Below are 9864 nucleotides of genomic sequence, written 5' to 3' on the forward strand. Positions count from 1 at the left end.
GTGTTAGTGGTGTTCTTGCACTCTTGGCTTTATTTCATGACCATTGTTGAGGCACAATAAATATGGCTGTTGCCTAGCTAAGTCAGTGGCCGAGTCTCTTGTTCCTGTAGTTGCTGTCCAACTGTGGTAGTGGTTATCCAACAATAATTATGAACTTCCTAAAGAACTTTAAACATAATTGGATCATAACTTTCATGTTTGAAGAAATTTGAATTGACATAGTTGTATGTGTTATTTGTACATGAGTGGTCCTTGAGTGAGTTGTTTAGAGTTATGAATACAAGTTTAATTAACGTAATGTATGAAAAATTGATGCACGAGAATCAATTGTCAAACAGATTCCATTTCGTGTTAAGGATCGAGATTCAGTAAGATATCACTTAGTGGGAGATTCATGGCCAACAATACAAAAAGCTTGTATCTTTTACCGTATAATACTATTCCTGTAGGGTTAGTACTTCACTCTAAGTTCATTCTAATCTTTGTATCTTTTGTGTTGAAAATTTCAATCTAAATTTTTGTTTTAATTTATAGATGTCACTGATTGTTGGTTGTTATTGATCCTTTCAAAGAAGTGGTGTATTATCTGAATTCGGTAGATGGTGATTGGACAAATTATCCAGATATGAAGTTAATGATTAATACGTAAGTGAGATTGTTCTAAATATTCGTGTGTATTTGTATATTTAATTATTTTTGTGAGATTGTTCTAAATATTTGTTTTTATTTTGTTAGATCAATACAAGTATTCGGCCCTCAAAGAGAAACTCGAGTATCACGGTTTAGATCAAGCAACATTATATGGATCAAAGTGGAGGTACATTAATTTTCACAATTTTGCTAATAATAGTGAAGCTACTTGATAAAACAAGACAACTATGCATTCTTATTTTTTTTCTATGCAGTGTGCTCGTCAGCGTAACAGTAAAGATTGCGGATACTTTGTTATGAGGTATATGAAAGAAATCCTTCATTTTAATCGAATAGAGATTCCAATCACAATATGAATTTATAACTTAGGATTTATTTTAATATTTATCGGATATTTCATATAATTTATTACTTTGAACTAAATCATGCATATTATGTTTTCTTATGTAGTACTTTGATGAATACAAGTGTGCTCATTACACGAAAAATTAATTGGAAGAAATCAAGGAGGAATTGTATGAATACTTTATTGAGAAAATAATCATATAAGGTATTGTAAGTTGTAAAGTGTTATGAAAAATTTGGTTTAATTGTGTAGGAGCCAAGTTAGTTTAATTGACCGTGTTGTTCTGTTCATACCTTGCAGGACCTTTAATTTTGTTGGAGCCAAGTTAGTTTAATTGACTGTGTTGTTCTGTTTATACCTTGCAAGACCAGGACCGTCCGCTCTTCGAATTTTGACAATTTCAGACTGATTTTGCTAGGGCTGATTTAGTTATTGTTAGGGTTGATTTAGTTATTGTTAGGGATGACTTTGTTATTGTTAGGGCTGATTTTGGTTCTGTTGCAAACATGTGAATTGATTTATAATGGTGTATATATTTTGGTATATAATGGTATATAATTCCTTTTTTGTATATAATGGCTTCTTTGTTGAAATAAAAGCTCGTTGAAATGTAAGGCTTAAATTACATAAAAACTGCTTAAAATGTCATTTTTTACGAGAAGCAAAGAAAATTTTTTTTTTAGGAAAAGCGCTGCCTATAGTACACAAAAGAAAGCGCTTTTTCCTGGAAAAGCGCTGCCTAAAGATGCCAACAGAAAGCATAAAAGGCTAGACAAAGCGTTGTTAAAGGCCTACTTTAGAAAGCACTTTTTCAGGAAAAAGCGCAGCTACAGACCTACTTTAGAAAGCGCTTTTCAAGGAAAAGCGTTGCCTAAACTATACATAAGGCAGCGCCTTTGCATTAAAAAAATGTTGTTTATACCTACAGTAGCGCCACCATAGGCAGCACTTTTAAGCGCTGTTAAAGGCCAAAAAAGCGCCTTCTTTTCCCTTTTTTGGCATAGTGGTTTATTTGAACTATGGCTGGTAGATTGATTATATATGCAAACTTATAGCATGAGATGTTTGTACTGATTATTATCTTGTGTTGTACAAGAAGATTATGTGAATCGTTTGACACAGTATGGAGTGTCTTACTTGATACAAGTGATTGTTTCAAACCCGAATAAAGAAGCAGATAATCAAGCCATTGAGGCGGCTAGAGTTGAGGCTTCTAGAGCACGTGAAGAGGTTGCATTTGCTAATGCACATGCACACAAAGCTATAGTTGAGACTATAGATTTGAAAATACAATTTGAAGAATTTCATAAACAGACGTGGGCTTTGCAGTCGGGTCCGGCAGGTCCTTCCATTACTCATTCTAGTGTCGATCCTAATACTTATGGCCATTATGATGATGACTCTAATAATGAGTTAGTGGATCTAGAGGAAACGAGTGATGAATGTTGAGTCATATGCATTGTCTTTTTCCTATTTTTAGAACTTGTTCAAATATGGTGGATTTTCACAAGTTTGATATTTTGTGTTGGTATTTTAATGTAACTTTGATATATTTATATAGCAATATTGTGGATGGACACAAGTTTGGTGTATTGTGTCAATATTTTGATGTAACTTTGGCGTCTAAATTAATGTAGCAATATTGTGGATTTACACAGGTTTGTTATCTTGTGTTGAAATTTTGATGCGATAATAATACATTAATGAATAGTTTGAAATTATAAACAGGTTTTGAAAATTTTCATGTACCAAATAAATTTGGGTTTAAACAGGTTTAAATAAAAAAAGTAATAAAAAAAGAAACTAGTGTCGGCTATTAGTGACGCTACAACATATAGTTATAGGTTATAACGATTATAAAAATTGACGCTAAAATGAAAAATAGAAAATTTATGAAATCATTAGCGTCGGTTATTTGCATCGCTACAATACACAGTTGTAGATATGTAGCATTTAACAAAGCTGACGCTACCTCAATAAAGCCAACATTAGTGTCTCTCATAACCGTTACTAACTGGCCATAGCTATACTAGACTGTTGCTCTTCACCGACGCTAACACATTGAAGAGAATGTCTAAATGTTGCTTTTAACGCAAGTATATAAATGTTATCGTCGATAACAGCCGATGCTACATTGAAAAAGTATAATATAACGTCAGTTTTGTATTTTAGCATTGCTCTAGCATTTACCAGACCGACACTAACTGTAACAACGACCCGTATTTATGCTTTGCTTCCACCTTTAGGGTGTCTGCCACTAAACTGATGCTAAGTTTCCGCTAACACTGTGTAGTGTCGGAATTTGGCCTTTTAGCGAAGGCTTTTGGCCGACCCTAAAACACAATTTTCTTGTAATGACTTCATTTGTTTACGTTATGACACTCTGAGATCCTCATTGGTTGAAAGTTCATACTATTTTTTTTGTTTTTCCCATGAAATTGCTAATCATTTAATGCATTACAACCTATATCCATTTCTTTTGCATTTTCCAAACGACTACCACCATTTTATAGTATTATTTCATCATATTTCCAACCAGACATGTCTACTCAAGTCATATATTGTGAGTTGTTAAGGACCAAAATTGTTCATTTGGGTTAGAGTCAACAAACACAACTTTTTCCATAGCACAACCGTCTTCCTTTTTTACTCCTTTAAACTCAAACTTCATCTGTCTTTTAAACCACAGGCTCGGTGGTTTAATCATGTTGTAGCTAGTGTCGGGCTTGGAGGGTTATGCATGATCGGATATAGTACCAACAGCCACGACATGCAAGGGGCAATTGCTGAAAGGTGGCACAAATTGACTTTGTCTTTCCACATTCCTGTTGGGGAGTTGACGATCACCCTACATGACGTGGTCTATCTTATCCACATGCCGATCAGAGGGAGGTTATCGGACCATTCTCAGATACAGAGGGTTAAGGCCATAAAGTGGATGGTGGACTATCTGGGTATGGACCCAAACATGGAAGATTATGAGTGAAGAGCAACGAGTTGGGCGCATATCTGGTTCTCCAGCTTGAAAGAGCTTTATGAGAACTAGTTGGTGGCGGCAGCGGAGTTCGAGGAGGAGGGTGACATGCTTTTTGTTGAGTATCATCATAGTTGTGCTCTGTGGTGTTTGTTCCTGTTCTTGGTAGGCATTGCACTCTTTGTGGACAAAAGTGCAACCTACGTCGACATGACTTATCTCCGGTACTTTATTAATCTGACTACAGTTCATGAGTGGAGCTGGGGGGCCGCCATTCTGGTATACCTATACCAGAAGCTGAATGAAGCCTCCAATTGGAAGACCAGACAGTTAACTGGCTCTTCCACACTCCTTACGGTACGTTTCTTTTTAATTATTTCACATTTAATTATGGTTCATATTTATTTTTAACATATTATCGTATTTGCGTTTTAGAGCTGGATCATCTCTTATTTCCATTGCATCCACGCCCATTGATGCCATGCCCAAGGCTGCGTGATATGTCCTCTAGAGGGGGAATCATAAAGTGGGGCCATATCATGTATACCATACTGCTCACGACGACATCTAGTGGACGCCCTTCACTAATTACGGTAATATTGTCCCATTTGAACGAATCACATTATATTCTGGATGATTGGCATATGGGACCAACACCATAGCCAGGTATCTATTAGAGTGATGCATGAGACAGTTTAGACGTGTGCAGATGATACTGAGGTCTCCATTTGAGGTTGCTTCTGACACTGTTACCCGCTGCGACCTCACTGCTATATTTGAGGATTGGGCGCATCATTTCACTACGCCAAATTTGGCTTTTAGCAGCACCCCTACGAAAGCGCTTTTAGGAAAAGCGCTGGCATAGGCTTCGCTAAAGACAAAATTAAAAAACACGCTAAAAAAGCGCTCTAATAGTGGGGGGGTATGAAAGCGCTTTTAAGAAGCGCTCTGGTAGGGGGGGGGGGGTTATGAGAGCGCTTTTCAAAAGCGCTCTGGTAGGGGGGGGGGGGGGTACGAAAGCGCTTTACGAAAGCGCTCTGGTAGGTGGGGGGAACGTGGGGGGAACGAAAGCGCTTTTCAAAAGCGCTCTGGTAGGGGTGTTTAATGAGAGCGCTTTTTGTCAAAAGCGCTGGTATAGCCCAGGCTATGAGAGCGCTTTCCAGAAGCGCTTTAGTAGCCTTATTACTAAAATTAAAACCAAAAACACGCTTCTACTGTTTCTCACTTTCTCTCTTTCTTTTTCTCTCTGCACGCGAACCAGAAACCCCAGTACCCCTCACCGTCGTCGGTCCTCCGTCAACCACCATCGCGCGAACTTCTTCTCCTCCGTCCACCACCATCGTTTCGTCTCCGTCTCTTCTCCTCTGGTAGCAACTTGCTTTGCGCCACCCAGGTATCACACTTCTCATAGCTTTTAACAAAACCCTAGATGTATCAATGTATCCTTGTGATTCTGAATTTGATGGAATGCTCTTTTCTTAAGGCCTTTGATAGGGTTTTGAGTTCTGTTGAACTGTGAAATGGTGGCTGTTGGATTGTTTGGGGTCTGCTTGTATGGTTTTCACAAAATATAAATTTAACCTCTTCTTATCTTTTGAGTTCTGTTCCATAGAGAGGCTCTTATTCTTAATTTGTGGTCTCCATTTATGTCCTTAGCCTCTTCTTATCTTAGTACAATTGAAATTGTGAGTCTCTTGTTATCTTAGTAGAATTGAAATTGTGAGTAAAGTTTCTTGACTGTTGTATAAGATAGTGGAGGAGGTGCAATATTTCTCTACCAATGATGATATATGTAGTGGATTTTGAGGCATGTCGGTATATACATACGTGTAAAGGTATATAACTAGCTAGTGGCATAACCGATGCCCATCATATATTTGGGCATAAAACTGAATATAAATTATATAATAACAACAACAATAACCCTAGCTAGTACATACATAGCTATATAGATTTTGGAATTTGATAAAATATATATTATATACTTTTATTTATATATAATAACTCTATGATATATATGTTGTGTGTGTATGAGATTGAGAGTGATGGTATATATATATTGTACAATAAATTGGCTTGTTCAAGGATGCCAAGTACTGTAAAGTATGAGAATGACAGCACATAGAGAAAATTAAATAATAAATAATATATAATAATAGTAATAATATATACCTTATGAGAGTTGAATTAATGAGGAAGAGAGAAGGTAAAGAATGAAACAAGAGTGAGTTAATGTATATAGACAAGGATGATTCATAAGGTTTGCTTTTGAGCAAAAAGTTTTATAGCTTCGTGTTAGTAGTGGTGTATTTAATTAACTGCATCGTGTGTCTTGTGTTAGTAGTGTTAGTAGTGGTGTATTTAATTAACTGCATCATGAGCTATTCACCCATTCTTATTATAATCATACATTGAATTGAATTTCTTGTATAGGTCTGACTGGATTGATAACTTTGGATCTCTTTGGAGCTCGTATCATTGACTCTGGTACTACATATTTAGGAGTATGTACACACATCAAACTATTGTTGATTTCCTTTGTTCAATCGATTTTGTCTTGGTGGTTACTAACTTTGTGAATTTGCTATAGGGGTAACTTGTGTATAGTGAAAGTTTGATCGTTTCCCAGCCTAGTTCGACGTTTGGCGTTTTCTTGAGTTCGGTAACATCCGAGGTAAATTTCTTTCTCAAATTACTGGTATTATGATGAATTTGTCTGAAATTGTGTGATTATATATGTTACGTTTTATTGCTTCGGATTCATTCCGTTTATACTTTGCGTTTTGACAGAAACACATTAGTTTTATGTGTTTAGAGAGTTAATATAGGAGGTACTTACTAACTTTGTGAATTGAATTCGCCATAGGGGTTACTTGTGAAGAGTGGAAGTTTGACCGTTGTTGTTTAGCTTAATTAAGACATGGATAAGACATGGATGAATTCAAACCGATTGTCGAAAGAGTACGAGAAAGGGGTATGGGAATTTGTTGAGTTTGCGGTTGCGAACTCCAAAGACCCGCTTCGAATGCCGTGTCCTTGCTTGGGTTGCTGTTATGCCGGGGGTAAGGTTGACGGGAATCAGTTGGGATCTCATTTACTACGGTTTGGAATTGATAGAAGTTATACATGTTGGACAATGCATGGTGAGAAAAGTACCGGGAATGCTGGGTCGAGGTGTAATAGGAAGTATGCTTCAAACGACGATTGCACAGACACATACGATTGTGATCGAGTCGAAGAGATTGCAGAAGCGCTGGAAGAAGATCTAGCGGATTGTCCCAAAATGTTTGAGAGGTTGGTAAGCGATGCAGAGAAACCGTTGTATGATGGTTGTTCAAAATTCACAAGATTGTCTGCGGTGTTAAAGTTGTACAACTTAAAGGCGGACAATGGATGGTCGGATAAAAGTTTCACAGAGTTATTAGCCCTTATGAAAGATATGCTACCAGAGGATAATGTTCTTCCCAATCGAACGTATGAAGCCAAAAAAATGTTGTCTTCTATTGGAATGAGCTATGATAAGATACACGCATGTCCAAACGATTGCGTTTTGTTTCGAAACGAGTATGCAGCGTTGAATGAGTGTCCTAAATGTGGTGCCCCTCGATATAAGAAAAAGTTGTCTCCTGCTAAAGTCTTATGGTATTTTCCTATAATTCCGAGATTTAGACGCATGTATCGTAGTGAGACCGATTCAAGACACTTGACTTGGCATGCAGATGAAAGAATTATTGATGGAAAGTTGCGACATCCGGCAGACTCACCACAATGGAGTAAAGTTGATACTGAATATCCTGAATTTGGAAAAGAAGCAAGAAACCTTCGGTTGTCATTGTCTACTGATGGAATGAACCCGCATGGTATTCAAAGTATCTCGCATAGCACATGGCCTGTGATTCTTATGATTTATAACTTACCTCCGTGGCTATGTATGAAGCGTAAGTACATGATGTTATCTATGCTAATTTCTGGGCCTAAACAACCAGGGAATGACATAGACGTATACTTGGCACCCTTAATCGAAGATTTAAAGTTTTTGTGGGAGAGAGGTGTGGAGGTTTACGATGGGTATAGGAAAGAAAGTTTCAACTTGAGGGCGATGTTGTTTGGAACAATTAATGATTTTCCAGCATACGGAAATCTATCCGGGTACAGCAACAAGGGTCAAAAGGCGTGTCCTGTTTGTGAAGATGAAACCGATACGACACGATTGGCGCTTTGTCAGAAGAATGTCTTTCTCGGCCATCGTAGATTCTTAAATTCTAATCATCACTACCGTGGGTGGAGAAAAGCATTCAATGGAGAGGCCGAACATCGTACAGCCCCGCCTTTTTTGTCAGGTGATCAAATTTTTGAAAAGGTGAAAGATGTGAGCACTCAGTTTGGCAAGCCTTTTGCATATTCAATTGTCAAGGGTGGGTGGAAGAAGAAGTCAATTTTCTTTGAACTTCCATATTGGAAGTCGTTGTACGTAAGACATTTCCTGGATGTTATGCATATTGAAAAAAATGTATTTGACAGCGTTATAGGTACGCTACTCAATATACAAGGAAAGTCTAAGGATGGCGTTAACATAAGGAATGACATGGTAAACATGGGGATGAGAACTGAATTGGGGCCCGTGACGAAAGGAAGACGAACATATCTGCCACCTGCTGTTTACACTCTATCTAGAAAGGAGAAGAAAATATTGTGTAAGTTCCTCAGTGAAGTAAAAGTTCCAGAAGGCTACTCTTCAGATATTAGAAGACTTGTGTCCATGAAAGACCTCAAGTTAAAGAGTTTGAAGACGCATGATTGCCATGTTATAATGGAACATTTTTTACCAATAGGTATACGTTCTATTCTGCCAGAAAAAGTAAGAAGCGCAATAACTAAGCTGTGTTTCTTCTTCAGGTCTATTTGCAGTAAGGTGGTCGATCCCGCGATCTTACCAACATTGCAAAATGAGATAGTTGTTACTTTATGTGATCTTGAAATGTATTTTCCTCCCTCGTTTTTTGACATAATGGTTCATCTAGTCGTTCATCTTGTGAAAGAGACACAACTGTGCGGACCAGCTTATATGAGATGGATGTACCCTGCTGAACGTTATATGAAAATATTAAAAGGGTACGTGAAAAACAGAAGTCGACCGGAGGGTTGTATTGCCGAGCGATACGTTGCTGAAGAAGCGGTTGAGTTTTGTACTGAATATCTGTCAAATGTTCAATCAATTGGACTCCCCAAATCTCATATTGTCGAAAAAAAAGAAGGAAAAAGGCTAATTGGAAATAAAGTTGTGACAGTATCAATGGTCGAACGGGATCAAGTGCACTTGTATGTTCTGCACAATGAGATTGAGGTTGAGCCGTTTGTTGAAATGCACAAAGTTGTTCTCCGAGATTTAAATCCAAATAGAAATGAGAACTGGATAGTACGAGAGCACAATCGAAGTTTCATACCGTGGTTTAGAGATCATATTTATTCAAAGTATCGTTCAGATCCTGCTTCAGTAACAGAAAGGTTGAGATGTTTAGCCTATGGTCCATCTGTAATTGTACTTTCTTATAGCGCATACGCAATTAATGGATACACATTTTATACCAAAGAACAGGATGATAAAAGTACTATGCAAAATAGTGGTGTTACCTTGGTAGCTGAAGCTATGCACATATCAAGTGCGAATGACTTAAATCCGAAATTTGCAAATTTGTCATATTTTGGGGTTATCGAGCGCATTTTGGTGTTTGATTACGCGAAGTTTCAGATTCCTGTATTTGGTTGCAAGTGGGTTGAAAATAATAGTGGCGTACGAATGGATAAGTCAGGATTTTTGCAAGTGGATCTCAATAGGGTAGGGTACAAAGATGAGCCTTTCATTCTAGCCTCTCAAGCTAAACAAGTGTTCTAT

General features: G+C 37.5%; 1 long non-coding RNA gene across 1 annotated transcript; it reads left to right on the forward strand.

The window, feature by feature from the left end:
- The first annotated feature begins 533 nt into the window (after window positions 1–533).
- Window positions 534–978, forward strand: LOC131634022 (uncharacterized). Its single transcript, XR_009293458.1, has 3 exons — window positions 534–645; window positions 736–817; window positions 906–978. It is a non-coding gene; the product is annotated as an uncharacterized LOC131634022 (long non-coding RNA).
- Window positions 979–9864: the final 8886 nt, after the last annotated feature.

This window comes from Vicia villosa, unplaced genomic scaffold (genome assembly GCF_029867415.1).
Source record: "Vicia villosa cultivar HV-30 ecotype Madison, WI unplaced genomic scaffold, Vvil1.0 ctg.001210F_1_1, whole genome shotgun sequence".
In the NCBI taxonomy this organism is placed as follows: Eukaryota; Viridiplantae; Streptophyta; class Magnoliopsida; order Fabales; family Fabaceae; genus Vicia; species Vicia villosa.